This window comes from Engystomops pustulosus, unplaced genomic scaffold (assembly GCF_040894005.1).
Source record: "Engystomops pustulosus unplaced genomic scaffold, aEngPut4.maternal MAT_SCAFFOLD_200, whole genome shotgun sequence".
Taxonomy (NCBI): domain Eukaryota; kingdom Metazoa; phylum Chordata; class Amphibia; order Anura; family Leptodactylidae; genus Engystomops; species Engystomops pustulosus.
This window is the reverse complement of record NW_027285080.1, coordinates 125,239-147,951: the sequence shown is the minus strand read 5'-3', so window position 1 is coordinate 147,951 and position 22,713 is coordinate 125,239. Positions and strand designations below refer to the sequence as shown.

General features: G+C 45.8%; 13 pseudogenes; all 13 read left to right on the top strand.

The window, feature by feature from the left end:
• The first annotated feature begins 19,632 nt into the window (after positions 1 to 19,632).
• On the top strand, positions 19,633 to 19,751 carry LOC140109031 (5S ribosomal RNA; annotated as a pseudogene).
• Positions 19,752 to 20,010: 259 nt separating this feature from the next.
• LOC140109133 (5S ribosomal RNA) lies at positions 20,011 to 20,129 on the top strand (annotated as a pseudogene).
• A 70-nt stretch (positions 20,130 to 20,199) lies between these two features.
• LOC140109452 (5S ribosomal RNA) lies at positions 20,200 to 20,318 on the top strand (annotated as a pseudogene).
• Positions 20,319 to 20,388: 70 nt separating this feature from the next.
• Positions 20,389 to 20,507, top strand: LOC140109146 (5S ribosomal RNA; annotated as a pseudogene).
• A 70-nt stretch (positions 20,508 to 20,577) lies between these two features.
• LOC140109281 (5S ribosomal RNA) lies at positions 20,578 to 20,696 on the top strand (annotated as a pseudogene).
• Positions 20,697 to 20,766: 70 nt separating this feature from the next.
• LOC140109310 (5S ribosomal RNA) lies at positions 20,767 to 20,885 on the top strand (annotated as a pseudogene).
• A 70-nt stretch (positions 20,886 to 20,955) lies between these two features.
• LOC140109033 (5S ribosomal RNA) lies at positions 20,956 to 21,074 on the top strand (annotated as a pseudogene).
• Positions 21,075 to 21,144: 70 nt separating this feature from the next.
• On the top strand, positions 21,145 to 21,263 carry LOC140109436 (5S ribosomal RNA; annotated as a pseudogene).
• Positions 21,264 to 21,333: 70 nt separating this feature from the next.
• Positions 21,334 to 21,452, top strand: LOC140109420 (5S ribosomal RNA; annotated as a pseudogene).
• A 70-nt stretch (positions 21,453 to 21,522) lies between these two features.
• On the top strand, positions 21,523 to 21,641 carry LOC140109058 (5S ribosomal RNA; annotated as a pseudogene).
• A 258-nt stretch (positions 21,642 to 21,899) lies between these two features.
• On the top strand, positions 21,900 to 22,018 carry LOC140109179 (5S ribosomal RNA; annotated as a pseudogene).
• A 70-nt stretch (positions 22,019 to 22,088) lies between these two features.
• On the top strand, positions 22,089 to 22,207 carry LOC140109253 (5S ribosomal RNA; annotated as a pseudogene).
• Positions 22,208 to 22,466: 259 nt separating this feature from the next.
• LOC140109021 (5S ribosomal RNA) lies at positions 22,467 to 22,585 on the top strand (annotated as a pseudogene).
• The last annotated feature ends 128 nt before the right edge of the window (positions 22,586 to 22,713 follow it).

Genomic DNA, 22,713 nt, shown 5'->3' with positions numbered 1-22,713 from the left:
CTGAGAGATAGTAAAAGAAGGTTCAAATTGAACAGCTGCCGTCAACGGCCATTCTAAGCTGAATGTGCCTGCTCTCGTCAGATCGCAGCAGCAATGCAGCTTAAGGCTTGGCAAGTACCAGCATGGGAGACTGGCTGGGAATCCCAAGTTCCGTTGACCTTTTTGAACCTGAAAATTGTTAGTTTCTCTGTCAAAGATGGTAAAAGAAGGTTCAAATTGAACAGCTGCTGTCAACGGCCATTCTAAGCTGAATGTGCCTGCTCTCGTCAGATCGCAGCAGCAATGCAGCTTAAGGCTTGGCAAGTACCAGCATGGGAGACTGGCTGGGAATCCCAAGTTCCGTTGACCTTTTTGAACCTAAAAAATTGTGTTAGTTTCTCTATGAGATAGTAAAAGAAGGTTCAAATTGAACAGCTGCTGTTAACGGCCATTCTAAGCTGAATGTGCCTGCTCTCGTCAGATTGCAGCAGCAATGCAGCTTAAGGCTTGGCAAGTACCAGCATGGGAGACTGGCTGGGAATCCCAAGTTCCGTTGACCTTTTTGAACCTGAAAATTGTTAGTTTCTCTGTCAAAGATGGTAAAAGAAGGTTCAAATTGAACAGCTGCTGTCAACGGCCATTCTAAGCTGAATGAGCGTGCTCTCGTCAGATCGCAGCAGCAATGCAGCTTATGGCTTGGCAAGTACCAGCATGGGAGACTGGCTGGGAATCCCAAGTTCCGTTGACCTTTTTGAACCTGAAAATTGCGTTAGTTTCTCTATGAGATAGTAAAAGAAGGTTCAAACTGAACAGCTGCTGTCAACGGCCATTCTAAGCTGAATGTGCCTGCTCTCGTCAGATCGCAGCAGCAATGCAGCTTAAGGCTTGGCAAGTACCAGCATGGGAGACTGGCTGGAAATCCCAAGTTCTGTTGACCTTTTTGAACCTGAAAATTGTGTTAGTTTTTCTATGAGATAGTAAAAGAAGGTTCAAATTGAACAGCTGCTGTCAACGGCCATTCTAAGCTGAATGTGCCTGCTCTCGTCAGATTGCAGCAGCAATGCAGCTTAAGGCTTGGCAAGTACCAGCATGGGAGACTGGCTGGGAATCCCAAGTTCCGTTGACCTTTTTGAACCTGAAAATTGTTAGTTTCTCTGTCAAAGATGGTAAAAGAAGGTTCAAATTGAACAGCTGCTGTCAACGGCCATTCTAAGCTGAATGTGCCTGCTCTCGTCAGATCGCAGCAGCAATGCAGCTTAATGCTTGGCAAGTACCAGCATGGGAGACTGGCTGGGAATCCCAAGTTCCGTTGACCTTTTTGAACCTGAAAATTGTGTTAGTTTCTCTATGAGATAGTAAAAGAAGAATCAAACTGAACAGCTGCTGTCAACGGCCATTCTAAGCTGAATGTGCCTGCTCTCGTCAGATCGCAGCAGCAATGCAGCTTAAGGCTTGGCAAGTACCAGCATGGGAGACTGGCTGGGAATCCCAAGTTCTGTTGACCTTTTTGAACCTGAAAATTGTGTTAGTTTCTCTATGAGATAGTAAAAGAAGGTTCAAACTGAACAGCTGCTGTCAACGGCCATTCTAAGCTGAATGTGCCTGCTCTCGTCAGATCGCAGCATCATTGCAGCTTAAGGCTTGGCAAGTACCAGCATGGGAGACTGGCTGGGAATCCCAAGTTCCGTTGACCTTTTTAAACCTGAAAATTGGGTTAGTTTCTCTATGAGATAGTAAAAGAAGGTTCAAATTGAACAGCTGCTGTCAACAGCCATTCTAAGCTGAATGTGCCTGCTCTCGTCAGATCGCAGCAGCAATGCAGCTTAAGGCTTGGCAAGTACCAGCATGGGAGACTGGCTGGGAATCCCAAGTTCTGTTGACCTTTTTGAACCTGAAAATTGTGTTAGTTTCTCTATGAGATAGTAAAAGAAGGTTCAAATTGAACAGCTGCTGTCAACGGCCATTCTAAGCTGAATGTGCCTGCTCTCGTCAGATCGCAGCAGCTTAAGGCTTGGCAAGTACCAGCATGGGAGACTGGCTGGGAATCCCAAGTTCCGTTGACCTTTTTGAACCTGAAAATTGTGTTAGTTTCTCTATGAGATAGTAAAAGAAGGTTCAAACTGAACAGCTGCTGTCAACGGCCATTCTAAGCTGAATGTGCCTGCTCTCGTCAGATCGCAGCAGCAATGCAGCTTAAGGCTTGGCAAGTACCAGCATGGGAGACTGGCTGGAAATCCCAAGTTCTGTTGACCTTTTTGAACCTGAAAATTGTGTTAGTTTTTCTATGAGATAGTAAAAGAAGGTTCAAATTGAACAGCTGCTGTCAACGGCCATTCTAAGCTGAATGTGCCTGCTCTCGTCAGATTGCAGCAGCAATGCAGCTTAAGGCTTGGCAAGTACCAGCATGGGAGACTGGCTGGGAATCCCAAGTTCCGTTGACCTTTTTGAACCTGAAAATTGTTAGTTTCTCTGTCAAAGATGGTAAAAGAAGGTTCAAATTGAACAGCTGCTGTCAACGGCCATTCTAAGCTGAATGTGCCTGCTCTCGTCAGATCGCAGCAGCAATGCAGCTTAATGCTTGGCAAGTACCAGCATGGGAGACTGGCTGGGAATCCCAAGTTCCGTTGACCTTTTTGAACCTGAAAATTGTGTTAGTTTCTCTATGAGATAGTAAAAGAAGAATCAAACTGAACAGCTGCTGTCAACGGCCATTCTAAGCTGAATGTGCCTGCTCTCGTCAGATCGCAGCAGCAATGCAGCTTAAGGCTTGGCAAGTACCAGCATGGGAGACTGGCTGGGAATCCCAAGTTCCGTTGACCTTTTTGAACCTGAAAATTGTGTTAGTTTCTCTATGAGATAGTAAAAGAAGGTTCAAACTGAACAGCTGCTGTCAACGGCCATTCTAAGCTGAATGTGCCTGCTCTCGTCAGATCGCAGCATCATTGCAGCTTAAGGCTTGGCAAGTACCAGCATGGGAGACTGGCTGGGAATCCCAAGTTCCGTTGACCTTTTTAAACCTGAAAATTGGGTTAGTTTCTCTATGAGATAGTAAAAGAAGGTTCAAATTGAACAGCTGCTGTCAACAGCCATTCTAAGCTGAATGTGCCTGCTCTCGTCAGATCGCAGCAGCAATGCAGCTTAAGGCTTGGCAAGTACCAGCATGGGAGACTGGCTGGGAATCCCAAGTTCTGTTGACCTTTTTGAACCTGAAAATTGTGTTAGTTTCTCTATGAGATAGTAAAAGAAGGTTCAAATTGAACAGCTGCTGTCAACGGCCATTCTAAGCTGAATGTGCCTGCTCTCGTCAGATCGCAGCAGCTTAAGGCTTGGCAAGTACCAGCATGGGAGACTGGCTGGGAATCCCAAGTTCCGTTGACCTTTTTGAACCTGAAAATTGTGTTAGTTTCTCTATGAGATAGTAAAAGAAGGTTCAAACTGAACAGCTGCTGTCAACGGCCATTCTAAGCTGAATGTGCCTGCTCTCGTCAGATCGCAGCAGCAATGCAGCTTAAGGCTTGGCAAGTACCAGCATGGGAGACTGGCTGGGAATCCCAAGTTCCGTTGACCTTTTTGAACCTGAAAATTGTGTTAGTTTCTCTATGAGATAGTAAAAGAAGGTTCAAATTGAACAGCTGCTGTCAACGGCCATTCTAAGCTGAATGTGCCTGCTCTAGTCAGATCGCAGCAACAATGCAGCTTAAGGCTTGGCAAGTACCACCATGGGAGACTGGCTGGGAATCCCAAGTTCTGTTGACCTTTTTGAACCTGAAAATTGTTAGTTTCTCTGTCAAAGATGGTAAAAGAAGGTTCAAATTGAACAGCTGCTGTCAACGGCCATTCTAAGCTGAATGTGCCTGCTCTCGTCAGATCGCAGCAGCAATGCAGCTTAAGGCTTAGCAAGTACCAGCATGGGAGACTGGCTGGGAATCCCAAGTTCCGTTGACCTTTTTGAACCTGAAAATTGTGTTAGTTTCTCTATGAGATAGTAAAAGAAGGTTCAAACTGAACAGCTGCTGTCAACGGCCATTCTAAGCTGAATGTGCCTGCTCTCGTCAGATCGCAGCAGCAATGCAGCTTAAGGCTTGGCAAGTACCAGCATGGGAGACTGGCTGGGAATCCCAAGTTCTGTTGACCTTTTTGAACCTGAAAATTGTGTTAGTTTCTCTATGAGATAGTAAAAGAAGGTTCAAATTGAACAGCTGCTGTCAACGGCCATTCTAAGCTGAATGTGCCTGCTCTCGTCAGATCGCAGCAGCAATGCAGCTTAAGGCTTGGCAAGTACCAGCATGGGAGACTGGCTGGGAATCCCAAGTTCCGTTGACCTTTTTGAACCTGAAAATTGTGTTAGTTTCTCTATGAGATAGTAAAAGAAGGTTCAAATTGAACAGCTGCTGTCAACGGCCATTCTAAGCCTAATGTGTGTGCTCTTGTCGGATCACAGCAGCGATGCGGCTTAAGGCTTGGCAAGTACCAGCATGGGAGACTGGCTGTGAATCCCAAGTTCCGTTGACCTTTTTGAACCTGAAAATTGTGTTAGTTTCTCTATGAGATAGTAAAAGAAGGTTCAAACTGAAAAGCTGCTGTCAACAGCCATTCTAAGCTGAATGTGCCTGCTCTCGTCAGATTGCAGCATCAATGCAGCTTAAGGCTTGGCAAGTACCAGCATGGGAGACTGGCTGGGAATCCCAAGTTCCGTTGACCTTTTTGAACCTGAAAATTGTGTTAGTTTCTCTATGAGATAGTAAAAGAAGGTTCAAACTGAACAGCTGCTGTCAACGGCCATTCTAAGCTGAATGTGCCTGCTCTCGTCAGATCGCAGCAGCAATGCAGCTTAAGGCTTGGCAAGTACCAGCATGGGAGACTGGCTGGGAATCCCAAGTTCCGTTGACCTTTTTGAACCTGAAAATTGTGTTAGTTTCTCTATGAGATAGTAAAAGAAGGTTCAAATTGAAAAGCTGCTATCAACGGCCATTCTAAGCTGAATGTGCCTGCTCTCGTCAGTTCGCAGCAGCAATGCAGCTTAAGGCTTGGCAAGTACCAGCATGGGAATCCTAAGTTCCGTTGACCTTTTTGAACTTGAAAATTGTTAGTTTCTCTGTCAAAGATGGTAAAAGAAGGTTCAAATTGAACAGCTGCTGTCAACGGCCATTCTAAGCTGAATGTGCCTGCTCTCGTCAGATCGCAGCAGCAATGCAGCTTAAGGCTTGGCCAGTACCAGCATGGGAGACTGGCTGGGAATCCCAAGTTCTGTTGACCTTTTTGAACCTGAAAATTGTGTTAGTTTTTCTATGAGATAGTAAAAGAAGGTTCAAATTGAACAGCTGCTGTCAACGGCCATTCTAAGCTGAATGTGCCTGCTCTCGTCAGATCGCAGCAGCTTAAGGCTTGGCAAGTACCAGCATGGGAGACTGGCTGGGAATCCCAAGTTCTGTTGACCTTTTTGAACCTGAAAATTGTGTTAGTTTTTCTATGAGATAGTAAAAGAAGGTTCAAATTGAACAGCTGCTGTCAACAGCCATTCTAAGCTGAATGTGCCTGCTCTCGTCAGATCGCAGCAGCAATGCAGCTTAAGGCTTGGCAAGTACCAGCATGGGAGACTGGCTGGGAATCCCAAGTTCTGTTGACCTTTTTGAACCTGAAAATTGTGTTAGTTTCTCTATGAGATAGTAAAAGAAGGTTCAAATTGAACAGCTGCTGTCAACGGCCATTCTAAGCTGAATGTGCCTGCTCTCGTCAGTTCGCAGCAGCAATGCAGCTTAAGGCTTGGCAAGTACCAGCATGGGAGACTGGCTGGGAATCCCAAGTTCCGATGACCTTTTTGAACCTGAAAATTGTGTTAGTTTCTCTATGAGATAGTAAAAGAAGGTTCAAATTGAACAGCTGCTGTTAACGGCCATTCTAAGCTGAATGTGCCTGCTCTCGTCAGATTGCAGCAGCAATGCAGCTTAAGGCTTGGCAAGTACCAGCATGGGAGACTGGCTGGGAATCCCATGTTCCGTTGACCTTTTTGAACCTGAAAATTGTTAGTTTCTCTGTCAAAGATGGTAAAAGAAGGATCAAATTGAACAGCTGCTGTCAACGGCCATTCTAAGCTGAATGTGCCTGCTCTCGTCAGATCGCAGCAGCAATGCAGCTTAAGGCTTGGCAAGTACCAGCATGGGAGACTGGCTGGGAATCCCAAGTTCTGTTGACCTTTTTGAACCTAAAAATTGTGTTAGTTTCTCTATGAGATAGTAAAAGAAGGTTCAAACTGAACAGCTGCTGTCAACGGCCATTCTAAGCTGAATGTGCCTGCTCTCGTCAGATCGCAGCAGCAATGCAGCTTAAGGCTTGGCAAGTACCAGCATGGGAGACTGGCTGGGAATCCTAAGTTCCGTTGACCTTTTTGAACCTGAAAATTGTTAGTTTCTCTGTCAAAGAAGGTAAAAGAAGGTTCAAATTGAACAGCTGCTGTCAACGGCCATTCTAAGCTGAATGTGCCTGCTCTCGTCAGATCGCAGCAGCAATGCAGCTTAAGGCTTGGCAAGTACCAGCATGGGAGACTGGCTGGGAATCCCAAGTTCCGTTGACCTTTTTGAACCTGAAAATTGTGTTAGTTTCTCTATGAGATAGTAAAAGAAGGTTCAAATTGAACAGCTGCTGTCAACGGCCATTCTAAGCTGAATGTGCCTGCTCTCGTCAGATCGCAGCAGCAATGCAGCTTAAGGCTTGGCAAGTACCAGCATGGGAGACTGGCTGGGAATCCCAAGTTCCGTTGAGCTTTTGAACCTGAAAATTGTGTTAGTTTCTCTATGAGATAGTAAAAGAAAGTAGAAATTAGGCAGCTGCTGTCATCGGCCATTCTAAGCTGAATGTGCCTGCTCTCGTCAGATCGCAGCAGCAATGCAGCTTAAGGCTTGGCAAGTACCAGCATGGGAGACTGGCTGGGAATCCCAAGTTCCGTTGACCTTTTTGAACCTGAAAATTGTTAGTTTCTCTGTCAAAGATGGTAAAAGAAGGATCAAATTGAACAGCTGCTGTCAACGGCCATTCTAAGCTGAATGTGCCTGCTCTCGTCAGATCGCAGCAGCAATGCAGCTTAAGGCTTGGCAAGTACCAGCATGGGAGACTGGCTGGGAATCCCAAGTTCTGTTGACCTTTTTGAACCTGAAAATTGTGTTAGTTTCTCTATGAGATAGTAAAAGAAGGTTCAAACTGAACAGCTGCTGTCAACGGCCATTCTAAGCTGAATGTGCCTGCTCTCGTCAGATCGCAGCAGCAATGCAGCTTAAGGCTTGGCAAGTACCAGCATGGGAGACTGGCTGGGAATCCCAAGTTCCGTTGACCTTTTTGAACCTGAAAATTGTGTTAGTTTCTCTATGAGATAGTAAAAGAAGGTTCAAACTGAACAGCTGCTGTCAACGGCCATTCTAAGCTGAATGTGCCTGCTCTCGTCAGATCGCAGCAGCAATGCAGCTTAAGGCTTGGCAAGTACCAGCATGGGAGACTGGCTGGGAATCCTAAGTTCCGTTGACCTTTTTGAACCTGAAAATTGTTAGTTTCTCTGTCAAAGAAGGTAAAAGAAGGTTCAAATTGAACAGCTGCTGTCAACGGCCATTCTAAGCTGAATGTGCCTGCTCTCGTCAGATCGCAGCAGCAATGCAGCTTAAGGCTTGGCAAGTACCAGCATGGGAGACTGGCTGGGAATCCCAAGTTCCGTTGACCTTTTTGAACCTGAAAATTGTGTTAGTTTCTCTATGAGATAGTAAAAGAAGGTTCAAATTGAACAGCTGCTGTCAACGGCCATTCTAAGCTGAATGTGCCTGCTCTCGTCAGATCGCAGCAGCAATGCAGCTTAAGGCTTGGCAAGTACCAGCATGGGAGACTGGCTGGGAATCCCAAGTTCCGTTGAGCTTTTGAACCTGAAAATTGTGTTAGTTTCTCTATGAGATAGTAAAAGAAAGTAGAAATTAGGCAGCTGCTGTCATCGGCCATTCTAAGCTGAATGTGCCTGCTCTCGTCAGATCGCAGCAGCAATGCAGCTTAAGGCTTGGCAAGTACCAGCATGGGAGACTGGCTGGGAATCCCAAGTTCCGTTGACCTTTTTGAACCTGAAAATTGTTAGTTTCTCTGTCAAAGATGGTAAAAGAAGGATCAAATTGAACAGCTGCTGTCAACGGCCATTCTAAGCTGAATGTGCCTGCTCTCGTCAGATCGCAGCAGCAATGCAGCTTAAGGCTTGGCAAGTACCAGCATGGGAGACTGGCTGGGAATCCCAAGTTCTGTTGACCTTTTTGAACCTGAAAATTGTGTTAGTTTCTCTATGAGATAGTAAAAGAAGGTTCAAACTGAACAGCTGCTGTCAACGGCCATTCTAAGCTGAATGTGCCTGCTCTCGTCAGATCGCAGCAGCAATGCAGCTTAAGGCTTGGCAAGTACCAGCATGGGAGACTGGCTGGGAATCCCAAGTTCCGTTGACCTTTTTGAACCTGAAAATTGTGTTAGTTTCTCTATGAGATAGTAAAAGAAGGTTCAAACTGAACAGCTGCTGTCAACGGCCATTCTAAGCTGAATGTGCCTGCTCTCGTCAGATCGCAGCATCAATGCAGCTTAAGGCTTGGCAAGTACCAGCATGGGAGACTGGCTGGGAATCCCAAGTTCTGTTGACCTTTTTGAACCTGAAAATTGTGTTAGTTTCTCTATGAGATAGTAAAAGAAGGTTCAAATTGAACAGCTGCTGTCAACGGCCATTCTAAGCTGAATGTGCCTGCTCTCGTCAGATCGCAGCAGCAATGCAGCTTAAGGCTTGGCAAGTACCAGCATGGGAGACTGGCTGGGAATCCCAAGTTCTGTTGACCTTTTTGAACCTGAAAATTGTGTTAGAATCTCTATGAGATAGTAAAAGAAGGTTCAAATTGAACAGCTGCTGTCAACGGCCATTCTAAGCTGAATGTGTGTGCTCTTGTCGGTTCACAGCAGCGATGCGGCTTAAGGCTTGGCAAGTACCAGCATGGGAGACTGGCTGCGAATTCCAAGTTCCGTTGACCTTTTTGAACCTGAAAATTGTGTTAGTTTCTCTATGAGATAGTAAAAGAAGGTTCAAACTGAACAGCTGCTGTCAACGGCCATTCTAAGCTGAATGTGCCTGCTCTCGTCAGATCGCAGCATCAATGCAGCTTAAGGCTTGGCAAGTACCAGCATGGGAGACTGGCTGGGAATCCCAAGTTCTGTTGACCTTTATGAACCTGAAAATTGTTAGTTTCTCTGTCAAAGATGGTAAAAGAAGGTTCAAATTGAACAGCTGCTGTCAACGGCCATTCTAAGCTGAATGTGCCTGCTCTCGTCAGATCGCAGCAGCAATGCAGCTTAAGGCTTGGCAAGTACCAGCATGGGAGACTGGCTGGGAATCCCAAGTTCCGTTGACCTTTTTGAACCTGAAAATTGTGTTAGTTTCTCTATGAGATAGTAAAAGAAGGTTCAAATTGAACAGCTGCTGTCAACGGCCATTCTAAGCTGAATGTGCGTGCTCTTGTCGGATCACAGCAGCGATGCGGCTTAAGGCTTGGCAAGTACCAGCATGGGAGACTGGCTCCGAATCCCAAGTTCCGTTGACCTTTTTGAACCTGAAAATTGTGTTAGTTTCTCTATGAGATAGTAAAAGAAGGTTCAAACTGAACAGCAGCTGTCAACGGCCATTCTAAGCTGAATGTGCCTGCGCTCGTCAGATCGCAGCAGCAATGCAGCTTAAGGCTTGGCAAGTACCAGCATGGGAGACTGGCTGGGAATCCCAAGTTCCGTTGACCTTTTTGAACCTGAAAATTGTGTTAGTTTCTCTATGAGATAGTAAAAGAAGGTTCAAACTGAACAGCTGCTGTCAACGGCCATTCTAAGCTGAATGTGCCTGCTCTCGTCAGATCGCAGCAGCAATGCAGCTTAAGGCTTGGCAAGTACCAGCATGGGAGACTGGCTGGGAATCCCAAGTTCTGTTGACCTTTTTGAACCTGAAAATTGTGTTAGTTTCTCTATGAGATAGTAAAAGAAGGTTCAAACTGAACAGCTGCTGTCAACGGCCATTCTAAGCTGAATGTGCCTGCTCTCGTCAGATCGCAGCAGCAATGCAGCTTAAGGCTTGGCAAGTACCAGCATGGGAGACTGGCTGGGAATCCTAAGTTCCGTTGACCTTTTTGAACCTGAAAATTGTTAGTTTCTCTGTCAAAGAAGGTAAAAGAAGGTTCAAATTGAACAGCTGCTGTCAACGGCCATTCTAAGCTGAATGTGCCTGCTCTCGTCAGATCGCAGCAGCAATGCAGCTTAAGGCTTGGCAAGTACCAGCATGGGAGACTGGCTGGGAATCCCAAGTTCCGTTGACCTTTTTGAACCTGAAAATTGTGTTAGTTTCTCTATGAGATAGTAAAAGAAGGTTCAAATTGAACAGCTGCTGTCAACGGCCATTCTAAGCTGAATGTGCCTGCTCTCGTCAGATCGCAGCAGCAATGCAGCTTAAGGCTTGGCAAGTACCAGCATGGGAGACTGGCTGGGAATCCCAAGTTCCGTTGAGCTTTTGAACCTGAAAATTGTGTTAGTTTCTCTATGAGATAGTAAAAGAAAGTAGAAATTAGGCAGCTGCTGTCATCGGCCATTCTAAGCTGAATGTGCCTGCTCTCGTCAGATCGCAGCAGCAATGCAGCTTAAGGCTTGGCAAGTACCAGCATGGGAGACTGGCTGGGAATCCCAAGTTCCGTTGACCTTTTTGAACCTGAAAATTGTTAGTTTCTCTGTCAAAGATGGTAAAAGAAGGATCAAATTGAACAGCTGCTGTCAACGGCCATTCTAAGCTGAATGTGCCTGCTCTCGTCAGATCGCAGCAGCAATGCAGCTTAAGGCTTGGCAAGTACCAGCATGGGAGACTGGCTGGGAATCCCAAGTTCTGTTGACCTTTTTGAACCTGAAAATTGTGTTAGTTTCTCTATGAGATAGTAAAAGAAGGTTCAAACTGAACAGCTGCTGTCAACGGCCATTCTAAGCTGAATGTGCCTGCTCTCGTCAGATCGCAGCAGCAATGCAGCTTAAGGCTTGGCAAGTACCAGCATGGGAGACTGGCTGGGAATCCCAAGTTCCGTTGACCTTTTTGAACCTGAAAATTGTGTTAGTTTCTCTATGAGATAGTAAAAGAAGGTTCAAACTGAACAGCTGCTGTCAACGGCCATTCTAAGCTGAATGTGCCTGCTCTCGTCAGATCGCAGCAGCAATGCAGCTTAAGGCTTGGCAAGTACCAGCATGGGAGACTGGCTGGGAATCCTAAGTTCCGTTGACCTTTTTGAACCTGAAAATTGTTAGTTTCTCTGTCAAAGAAGGTAAAAGAAGGTTCAAATTGAACAGCTGCTGTCAACGGCCATTCTAAGCTGAATGTGCCTGCTCTCGTCAGATCGCAGCAGCAATGCAGCTTAAGGCTTGGCAAGTACCAGCATGGGAGACTGGCTGGGAATCCCAAGTTCCGTTGACCTTTTTGAACCTGAAAATTGTGTTAGTTTCTCTATGAGATAGTAAAAGAAGGTTCAAATTGAACAGCTGCTGTCAACGGCCATTCTAAGCTGAATGTGCCTGCTCTCGTCAGATCGCAGCAGCAATGCAGCTTAAGGCTTGGCAAGTACCAGCATGGGAGACTGGCTGGGAATCCCAAGTTCCGTTGAGCTTTTGAACCTGAAAATTGTGTTAGTTTCTCTATGAGATAGTAAAAGAAAGTAGAAATTAGGCAGCTGCTGTCATCGGCCATTCTAAGCTGAATGTGCCTGCTCTCGTCAGATCGCAGCAGCAATGCAGCTTAAGGCTTGGCAAGTACCAGCATGGGAGACTGGCTGGGAATCCCAAGTTCCGTTGACCTTTTTGAACCTGAAAATTGTTAGTTTCTCTGTCAAAGATGGTAAAAGAAGGATCAAATTGAACAGCTGCTGTCAACGGCCATTCTAAGCTGAATGTGCCTGCTCTCGTCAGATCGCAGCAGCAATGCAGCTTAAGGCTTGGCAAGTACCAGCATGGGAGACTGGCTGGGAATCCCAAGTTCTGTTGACCTTTTTGAACCTGAAAATTGTGTTAGTTTCTCTATGAGATAGTAAAAGAAGGTTCAAACTGAACAGCTGCTGTCAACGGCCATTCTAAGCTGAATGTGCCTGCTCTCGTCAGATCGCAGCAGCAATGCAGCTTAAGGCTTGGCAAGTACCAGCATGGGAGACTGGCTGGGAATCCCAAGTTCCGTTGACCTTTTTGAACCTGAAAATTGTGTTAGTTTCTCTATGAGATAGTAAAAGAAGGTTCAAACTGAACAGCTGCTGTCAACGGCCATTCTAAGCTGAATGTGCCTGCTCTCGTCAGATCGCAGCAGCAATGCAGCTTAAGGCTTGGCAAGTACCAGCATGGGAGACTGGCTGGGAATCCCAAGTTCTGTTGACCTTTTTGAACCTGAAAATTGTGTTAGTTTCTCTATGAGATAGTAAAAGAAGGTTCAAATTGAACAGCTGCTGTCAACGGCCATTCTAAGCTGAATGTGCCTGCTCTCGTCAGATCGCAGCAGCAATGCAGCTTAAGGCTTGGCAAGTACCAGCATGGGAGACTGGCTGGGAATCCCAAGTTCTGTTGACCTTTTTGAACCTGAAAATTGTGTTAGAATCTCTATGAGATAGTAAAAGAAGGTTCAAATTGAACAGCTGCTGTCAACGGCCATTCTAAGCTGAATGTGTGTGCTCTTGTCGGATCACAGCAGCGATGCGGCTTAAGGCTTGGCAAGTACCAGCATGGGAGACTGGCTGCGAATTCCAAGTTCCGTTGACCTTTTTGAACCTGAAAATTGTGTTAGTTTCTCTATGAGATAGTAAAAGAAGGTTCAAACTGAACAGCTGCTGTCAACGGCCATTCTAAGCTGAATGTGCCTGCTCTCGTCAGATCGCAGCATCAATGCAGCTTAAGGCTTGGCAAGTACCAGCATGGGAGACTGGCTGGGAATCCCAAGTTCTGTTGACCTTTATGAACCTGAAAATTGTTAGTTTCTCTGTCAAAGATGGTAAAAGAAGGTTCAAATTGAACAGCTGCTGTCAACGGCCATTCTAAGCTGAATGTGCCTGCTCTCGTCAGATCGCAGCAGCAATGCAGCTTAAGGCTTGGCAAGTACCAGCATGGGAGACTGGCTGGGAATCCCAAGTTCCGTTGACCTTTTTGAACCTGAAAATTGTGTTAGTTTCTCTATGAGATAGTAAAAGAAGGTTCAAATTGAACAGCTGCTGTCAACGGCCATTCTAAGCTGAATGTGCGTGCTCTTGTCGGATCACAGCAGCGATGCGGCTTAAGGCTTGGCAAGTACCAGCATGGGAGACTGGCTGCGAATCCCAAGTTCCGTTGACCTTTTTGAACCTGAAAATTGTGTTAGTTTCTCTATGAGATAGTAAAAGAAGGTTCAAACTGAACAGCAGCTGTCAACGGCCATTCTAAGCTGAATGTGCCTGCGCTCGTCAGATCGCAGCAGCAATGCAGCTTAAGGCTTGGCAAGTACCAGCATGGGAGACTGGCTGGGAATCCCAAGTTCCGTTGACCTTTTTGAACCTGAAAATTGTGTTAGTTTCTCTATGAGATAGTAAAAGAAGGTTCAAACTGAACAGCTGCTGTCAACGGCCATTCTAAGCTGAATGTGCCTGCTCTCGTCAGATCGCAGCATCAATGCAGCTTAAGGCTTGGCAAGTACCAGCATGGGAGACTGGCTGGGAATCCCAAGTTCCGTTGACCTTTTTGAACCTGAAAATTGGGTTAGTTTCTCTATGAGATAGTAAAAGAAGGTTCAAATTGAACAGCTGCTGTCAACAGCCATTCTAAGCTGAATGTGCCTGCTCTCGTCAGATCGCAGCAGCAATGCAGCTTAAGGCTTGGCAAGTACCAGCATGGGAGACTGGCTGGGAATCCCAAGTTCTGTTGACCTTTTTGAACCTGAAAATTGTGTTAGTTTCTCTATGAGATAGTAAAAGAAGGTTCAAATTGAACAGCTGCTGTCAACGGCCATTCTAAGCTGAATGTGCCTGCTCTCGTCAGATCGCAGCAGCTTAAGGCTTGGCAAGTACCAGCATGGGAGACTGGCTGGGAATCCCAAGTTCCGTTGACCTTTTTGAACCTGAAAATTGTGTTAGTTTCTCTATGAGATAGTAAAAGAAGGTTCAAACTGAACAGCTGCTGTCAACGGCCATTCTAAGCTGAATGTGCCTGCTCTCGTCAGATCGCAGCAGCAATGCAGCTTAAGGCTTGGCAAGTACCAGCATGGGAGACTGGCTGGGAATCCCAAGTTCCGTTGACCTTTTTGAACCTGAAAATTGTGTTAGTTTCTCTATGAGATAGTAAAAGAAGGTTCAAATTGAACAGCTGCTGTCAACGGCCATTCTAAGCTGAATGTGCCTGCTCTAGTCAGATCGCAGCAACAATGCAGCTTAAGGCTTGGCAAGTACCAGCATGGGAGACTGGCTGGGAATCCCAAGTTCTGTTGACCTTTTTGAACCTGAAAATTGTTAGTTTCTCTGTCAAAGATGGTAAAAGAAGGTTCAAATTGAACAGCTGCTGTCAACGGCCATTCTAAGCTGAATGTGCCTGCTCTCGTCAGATCGCAGCAGCAATGCAGCTTAAGGCTTAGCAAGTACCAGCATGGGAGACTGGCTGGGAATCCCAAGTTCCGTTGACCTTTTTGAACCTGAAAATTGTGTTAGTTTCTCTATGAGATAGTAAAAGAAGGTTCAAACTGAACAGCTGCTGTCAACGGCCATTCTAAGCTGAATGTGCCTGCTCTCGTCAAATCGCAGCAGCAATGCAGCTTAAGGCTTGGCAAGTAACAGCATGGGAGACTGGCTGGGAATCCCAAGTTCCGTTGACCTTTTTGAACCTGAAAATTGTGTTAGTTTCTCTATGAGATAGTAAAAGAAGGTTCAAATTGAACAGCTGTTGTCAACGGCCATTCTAAGCTGAATGTGCCTGCTCTCGTCAGATCGCAGCAGCAATGCAGCTTAAGGCTTGGCAAGTACCAGCATGGGAGACTGGCTGGGAATCCCAAGTTCTGTTGACCTTTTTGAACCTGAAAATTGTGTTAGTTTCTCTATGAGATAGTAAAAGAAGGTTCAAATTGAACAGCTGCTGTCAACGGCCATTCTAAGCTGAATGTGCCTGCTCTCGTCAGATCGCAGCAGCAATGCAGCTTAAGGCTTGGCAAGTACCAGCATGGGAGACTGACTGGGAATCCCAAGTTCCGTTGACCTTTTTGAACCTGAAAATTGTGTTAGTTTCTCTATGAGATAGTAAAAGAAGGTTCAAATTGAACAGCTGCTGTCAACGGCCATTCTAAGCTGAATGTGCGTGCTCTTGTCGGATCACAGCAGCGATGCGGCTTAAGGCTTGGCAAGTACCAGCATGGGAGACTGGCTGTGAATCCCAAGTTCCATTGACCTTTTTGAACCTGAAAATTGTGTTAGTTTCTCTATGAGATAGTAAAAGAAGGTTCAAACTGAACAGCTGCTGTCAACAGCCATTCTAAGCTGAATGTGCCTGCTCTCGTCAGATTGCAGCATCAATGCAGCTTAAGGCTTGGCAAGTACCAGCATGGGAGACTGGCTGGGAATCCCAAGTTACGTTGAACTTTTTGAACCTGAAAATTGTGTTAGTTTCTCTATGAGATAGTAAAAGAAAGTAGAAATTAGGCAGCTGCTGTCAACGGCCATTCTAAGCTGAATGTGCCTGCTCTCGTCAGATCGCAGCAGCAATGCAGCTTAAGGCTTGGCAAGTACCAGCATGGGAGACTGGCTGGGAATCCCAAGTTCCGTTGACCTTTTTGAACCTGAAAATTGTGTTAGTTTCTCTATGAGATATTAAAAGAAGGTTCAAATTGAACAGCTGCTGTCAACGGCCATTCTAAGCTGAATGTGCCTGCTCTCGTCAGATCGCAGCAGCAATGCAGCTTAAGGCTTGGCAAGTACCAGCATGGGAGACTGGCTGGGAATCCCAAGTTCCGTTGACCTTTTTGAACCTGAAAATTGTTAGTTTCTCTGTCAAAGATGGTAAAAGAAGGTTCAAATTGAACAGCTGCTGTCAACGGCCATTCTAAGCTGAATGTGCCTGCTCTCGTCAGATCGCAGCAGCAATGCAGCTTAAGGCTTGGCAAGTACCAGCATGGGAGACTGGCTGGGAATCCCAAGTTCCGTTGACCTTTTTGAACCTGAAAATTGTGTTAGTTTCTCTATGAGATAGTAAAAGAAGGTTCAAATTGAACAGCTGCTGTTAACGGCCATTCTAAGCTGAATGTGCCTGCTCTCGTCAGATTGCAGCAGCAATGCAGCTTAAGGCTTGGCAAGTACCAGCATGGGAGACTGGCTGGGAATCCCAAGTTCCGTTCACCTTTTTGAACCTGAAAATTGTGTTAGTTTCTCTATGAGATAGTAAAAGAAGGTTCAAATTGAACAGCTGCTGTCAATGGCCATTCTAAGCTGAATGTGCCTGCTCTCGTCAGATCGCAGCAGCAATGCAGCTTAAGGCTTGGCAAGTACCAGCATGGGAGACTGGCTGGGAATCCCAAGTTCCGTTGACCTTTTTGAACCTGAAAATTGTGTTAGTTTCTCTATGAGATAGTAAAAGAAGGTTCAAATTGAACAGCTGCTGTCAACGGCCATTCTAAGCTGAATGTGCGTGCTCTCGTCAGATCGCAGCAGCAATGCAGCTTAAGGCTTGGCAAGTACCAGCATGGGAGACTGGCTGGGAATCCCAAGTTCCGTTGACCTTTTTGAACCTGAAAATTGTGTTAGTTTCTCTATGAGATAGTAAAAGAAGGTTCAAACTGAACAGCTGCTGTCAACGGCCATTCTAAGCTGAATGTGCCTGCTCTCGTCAGATCGCAGCAGCAATGCAGCTTAAGGCTTGGCAAGTACCAGCATGGGAGACTGGCTGGGAATCCCAAGTTCCGTTGATATTTTTAACCTGAAAATTGTGTTAGTTTCTCTATGAGATAGTAAAAGAAGGTTCAAATTGAACAGCTGCTGTCAACGGCCATTCTAAGCTGAATGTGCCTGCTCTCGTCAGATCGCAGCAGCAATGCAGCTTAAGGCTTGGCAAGTACCAGCATGGGAGACTGGCTGGGAATCCCAAGTTCCGTTGAGCTTTTTGAACCTGAAAATTGTGTTAGTTTCTCTATGAGATAGTAAAAGAAAGTAGAAATTAGGCAGCTGCTGTCATCGGCCATTCTAAGCTGAATGTGCCTGCTCTCGTCAGATCGCAGCAGCAATGCAGCTTAAGGCTTGGCAAGTACCAGCATGGGAGACTGGCTGGGAATCCCAAGTTCCGTTGACCTTTTTGAACCTGAAAATTGTTAGTTTCTCTGTCAAAGATGGTAAAAGAAGGTTCAAATTGAACAGCTGCTGTCAACGGCCATTCTAAGCTGAATGTGCCTGCTCTCGTTAGATCGCAGCAGCAATGCAGCTTAAGGCTTGGCAAGTACCAGCATAGGAGACTGGCTGGGAATCCCAAGTTCTGTTGACCTTTTTGAACCTGAAAATTGTGTTAGTTTTTCTATGAGATAGTAAAAGAAGGTTCAAATTGAACAGCTGCTGTCAACGGCCATTCTAAGCTGAATGTGCCTGCTCTCGTCAGATCGCAGCAGCTTAAGGCTTGGCAAGTACCAGCATGGGAGACTGGCTGGGAATCCCAAGTTCCGTTGACCTTTTTGAACCTGAAAATTGTGTTAGTTTCTCTATGAGATAGTAAAAGAAGGTTCAAATTGAACAGCTGCTATCAACGGCCATTCTAAGCTGAATGTGCCTGCTCTCGTCAGTTCGCAGCAGCAATGCAGCTTAAGGCTTGGCAAGTACCAGCATGGGAGACTGGCTGGGAATCCTAAGTTCCGTTGACCTTTTTGAACCTGAAAATTGTTAGTTTCTCTGTCAAAGATGGTAAAAGAAGGTTCAAATTGAACAGCTGCTGTCAACGGCCATTCTAAGCTGAATGTGCCTGCTCTCGTCAGATCGCAGCAGCAATGCAGCTTAAGGCTTGGCCAGTACCAGCATGGGAGACTGGCTGGGAATCCCAAGTTCTGTTGACCTTTTTGAACCTGAAAATTGTGTTAGTTTTTCTATGAGATAGTAAAAGAAGGTTCAAATTGAACAGCTGCTGTCAACGGCCATTCTAAGCTGAATGTGCCTGCTCTCGTCAGATCGCAGCAGCTTAAGGCTTGGCAAGTACCAGCATGGGAGACTGGCTGGGAATCCCAAGTTCTGTTGACCTTTTTGAACCTGAAAATTGTGTTAGTTTTTCTATGAGATAGTAAAAGAAGGTTCAAATTGAACAGCTGCTGTCAACAGCCATTCTAAGCTGAATGTGCCTGCTCTCGTCAGATCGCAGCAGCAATGCAGCTTAAGGCTTGGCAAGTACCAGCATGGGAGACTGGCTGGGAATCCCAAGTTCTGTTGACCTTTTTGAACCTGAAAATTGTGTTAGTTTCTCTATGAGATAGTAAAAGAAGGTTCAAATTGAACAGCTGCTGTCAACGGCCATTCTAAGCTGAATGTGCCTGCTCTCGTCAGTTCGCAGCAGCAATGCAGCTTAAGGCTTGGCAAGTACCAGCATGGGAGACTGGCTGGGAATCCCAAGTTCCGATGACCTTTTTGAACCTGAAAATTGTGTTAGTTTCTCTATGAGATAGTAAAAGAAGGTTCAAATTGAACAGCTGCTGTTAACGGCCATTCTAAGCTGAATGTGCCTGCTCTCGTCAGATTGCAGCAGCAATGCAGCTTAAGGCTTGGCAAGTACCAGCATGGGAGACTGGCAGGGAATCCCAAGTTCCGTTGACCTTTTTGAACCTGATAATTGTTAGTTTCTCTGTCAAAGATGGTAAAAGAAGGTTCAAATTGAACAGCTGCTGTCAACGGCCATTCTAAGCTGAATGTGTGTGCTCTCGTCAGATCGCAGCAGCAATGCAGCTTATGGCTTGGCAAGTACCAGCATGGGAGACTGGCTGGGAATCCCAAGTTCCGTTGACCTTTTTGAACCTGAAAATTGTTAGTTTCTCTGTCAAAGATGGTAAAAGAAGGTTCAAATTGAACAGCTGCTGTCAACGGCCATTCTAAGCTGAATGTGCGTGCTCTCGTCAGATCGCAGCAGCAATGCAGCTTAAGGCTTGGCAAGTACCAGCATGGGAGACTGGCTGGGAATCCCAAGTTCCGTTGACCTTTTTGAACCTGAAAATTGTTAGTTTCTCTGTCAAAGATGGTAAAAGAAGGTTCAAATTGAACAGCTGCTGTCAACGGCCATTCTAAGCTGAATGTGCCTGCTCTCGTCAGATCGCAGCAGCAATGCAGCTTAAGGCTTGGCAAGTACCAGCATGGGAGACTGGCTGGGAATCCCAAGTTCCGTTGACCTTTTTGAACCTGAAAATTGTGTTAGTTTCTCTATGAGATAGTAAAAGAAGGTTCAAACTGAACAGCTGCTGTCAACAGCCATTCTAAGCTGAATGTGCCTGCTCTCGTCAGATCGCAGCAGCAATGCAGCTTAAGGCTTGGCAAGTACCAGCATGGGAGACTGGCTGCGAATCCCAAGTTCCGTTGACCTTTTTGAACCTGAAAATTGTGTTAGTTTCTCTATGAGATAGTAAAAGAAGGTTCAAATTGAACAGCTACTGTCAACGGCCATTCTAAGCTGAATGTGCCTGCTCTCGTCAGATCGCAGCAGCAATGCAGCTTAAGGCTCGGCAAGTACCAGCATGGGAGACTGGCTGGGAATCCCAAGTTCCGTTGACCTTTTTGAACCTGAAAATTGTTAGTTTCTCTGTCAAAGATGGTAAAAGAAGGATCAAATTGAACAGCTGCTGTCAACGGCCATTCTAAGCTGAATGTGCCTGCTCTCGTCAGATCGCAGCAGCAATGCAGCTTAAGGCTTGGCAAGTACCAGCATGGGAGACTGGCTGGGAATCCCAAGTTCCGTTCACCTTTTTGAACCTGAAAATTGTGTTAGTTTCTCTATGAGATAGTAAAAGAAGGTTCAAATTGAACAGCTGCTGTCAATGGCCATTCTAAGCTGAATGTGCCTGCTCTCGTCAGATCGCAGCAGCAATGCAGCTTAAGGCTTGGCAAGTACCAGCATGGGAGACTGGCTGGGAATCCCAAGTTCCGTTGACCTTTTTGAACCTGAAAATTGTTAGTTTCTCTGTCAAAGATGGTAAAAGAAGGTTCAAATTGAACAGCTGCTGTCAACGGCCATTCTAAGCTGAATGTGCCTGCACTCGTCAGATCGCAGCAGCAATGCAGCTTAATGCTTGGCAAGTACCAGCATGGGAGACTGGCTGGGAATCCCAAGTTCCGTTGACCTTTTTGAACCTGAAAATTGTGTTAGTTTCTCTATGAGATAGTAAAAGAAGAATCAAACTGAACAGCTGCTGTCAACGGCCATTCTAAGCTGAATGTGCCTGCTCTCGTCAGATCGCAGCAGCAATGCAGTTTAAGGCTTGGCAAGTACCAGCATGGGAGACTGGCTGGGAATCCCAAGTTCCGTTGACCTTTTTGAACCTGAAAATTGTGTTAGTTTCTCTATGAGATAGTAAAAGAAGGTTCAAATTGAACAGCTGCTGTCAACAGCCATTCTAAGCTGAATGTGCCTGCTCTCGTCAGATCGCAGCAGCAATGCAGCTTAAGGCTTGGCAAGTACCAGCATGGGAGACTGGCTGGGAATCCCAAGTTCCGTTGACCTTTTTGAACCTGAAAATTGTGTTAGTTTCTCTATGAGATAGTAAAAGAAGGTTCAAATTGAACAGCTGCTGTCAACGGCCATTCTAAGCTGAATGTGCCTGCTCTCGTCAGATCGCAGCAGCAATGCAGCTTAAGGCTTGGCAAGTACCAGCATGGGAGACTGGCTGGAAATCCCAAGTTCTGTTGACCTTTTTGAACCTGAAAATTGTGTTAGTTTTTCTATGAGATAGTAAAAGAAGGTTCAAATTGAACAGCTGCTGTCAACGGCCATTCTAAGCTGAATGTGCCTGCTCTCGTCAGATCGCAGCAGCAATGCAGCTTAAGGCTTGGCAAGTACCAGTATGGGAGACTGGCTGGGAATCCCAAGTTCTGTTGACCTTTTTGAACCTGAAAATTGTGTTAGTTTCTCTATGAGATAGTAAAAGAAGGTTCAAATTGAAAAGCTGCTGTCAACGGCCATTCTAAGCTGAATGTGCGTGCTCTCGTCAGATTGCAGCAGCAATGCAGCTTAAGGCTTGGCAAGTACCAGTATGGGAGACTGGCTGGGAATCCCAAGTTCTGTTGACCTTTTTGAACCTGAAAATTGTGTTAGTTTCTCTATGAGATAGTAAAAGAAGGTTCAAATTGAACAGCTGCTGTCAACGGTCATTCTAAGCTGAATGTGCGTGCTCTCGTCAGATCGCAGCAGCATTGCAGCTTAAGGCTTGGCAAGTACCAGCATGGGAGACTGGCTGGGAATCCCAAGTTCCGTTGACCTTTTTGAACCTGAAAATTGTGTTAGTTTCTCTATGAGATAGTAAAAGAAGGTTCAAACTGAACAGCTGCTGTCAACGGCCATTCTAAGCTGAATGTGCCTGCTCTCGTCAGATCGCAGCAGCTATGCAGCTTAAGGCTTGGCAAGTACCAGCATGGGAGACTGGCTGGGAATCCCAAGTTCCGTTGACCTTTTTGAACCTGAAAATTGTGTTAGTTTCTCTATGAGATAGTAAAAGAAGGTTCAAACTGAACAGCTGCTGTCAACGGCCATTCTAAGCTGAATGTGCCTGCTCTCGTCAGATCGCAGCAGCAATGCAGCTTAAGGCTTGGCAAGTACCAGCATGGGAGACTGGCTGGGAATCCCAAGTTCCGTTGATATTTTTAACCTGAAAATTGTGTTAGTTTCTCTATGAGATAGTAAAAGAAGGTTCAAACTGAACAGCTGCTGTCAACGGCCATTCTAAGCTGAATGTGCCTGCTCTCGTCAGATCGCAGCATCAATGCAGCTTAAGGCTTGGCAAGTACCAGCATGGGAGACTGGCTGGGAATCCCAAGTTCCGTTGACCTTTTTGAACCTGAAAATTGTGTTAGTTTCTCTATGAGATAGTAAAAGAAGGTTCAAATTGAACAGCTGCTGTCAACGGCCATTCTAAGCTGAATGTGCCTGCTCTCGTCAGATCGCAGCAGCAATGCAGCTTAAGGCTTGGCAAGTACCAGCATGGGAGACTGGCTGGGAATCCCAAGTTCCGTTGAGCTTTTTGAACCTGAAAATTGTGTTAGTTTCTCTATGAGATAGTAAAAGAAAGTAGAAATTAGGCAGCTGCTGTCATCGGCCATTCTAAGCTGAATGTGCCTGCTCTCGTCAGATCGCAGCAGCAATGCAGCTTAAGGCTTGGCAAGTACCAGCATGGGAGACTGGCTGGGAATCCCAAGTTCCATTGACCTTTTTGAACCTGAAAATTGTTAGTTTCTCTGTCAAAGATGGTAAAAGAAGGTTCAAATTGAACAGCTGCTGTCAACGGCCATTCTAAGCTGAATGTGCCTGCTCTCGTTAGATCGCAGCAGCAATGCAGCTTAAGGCTTGGCAAGTACCAGCATAGGAGACTGGCTGGGAATCCCAAGTTCTGTTGACCTTTTTGAACCTGAAAATTGTGTTAGTTTTTCTATGAGATAGTAAAAGAAGGTTCAAATTGAACAGCTGCTGTCAACGGCCATTCTAAGCTGAATGTGCCTGCTCTCGTCAGATCGCAGCAGCTTAAGG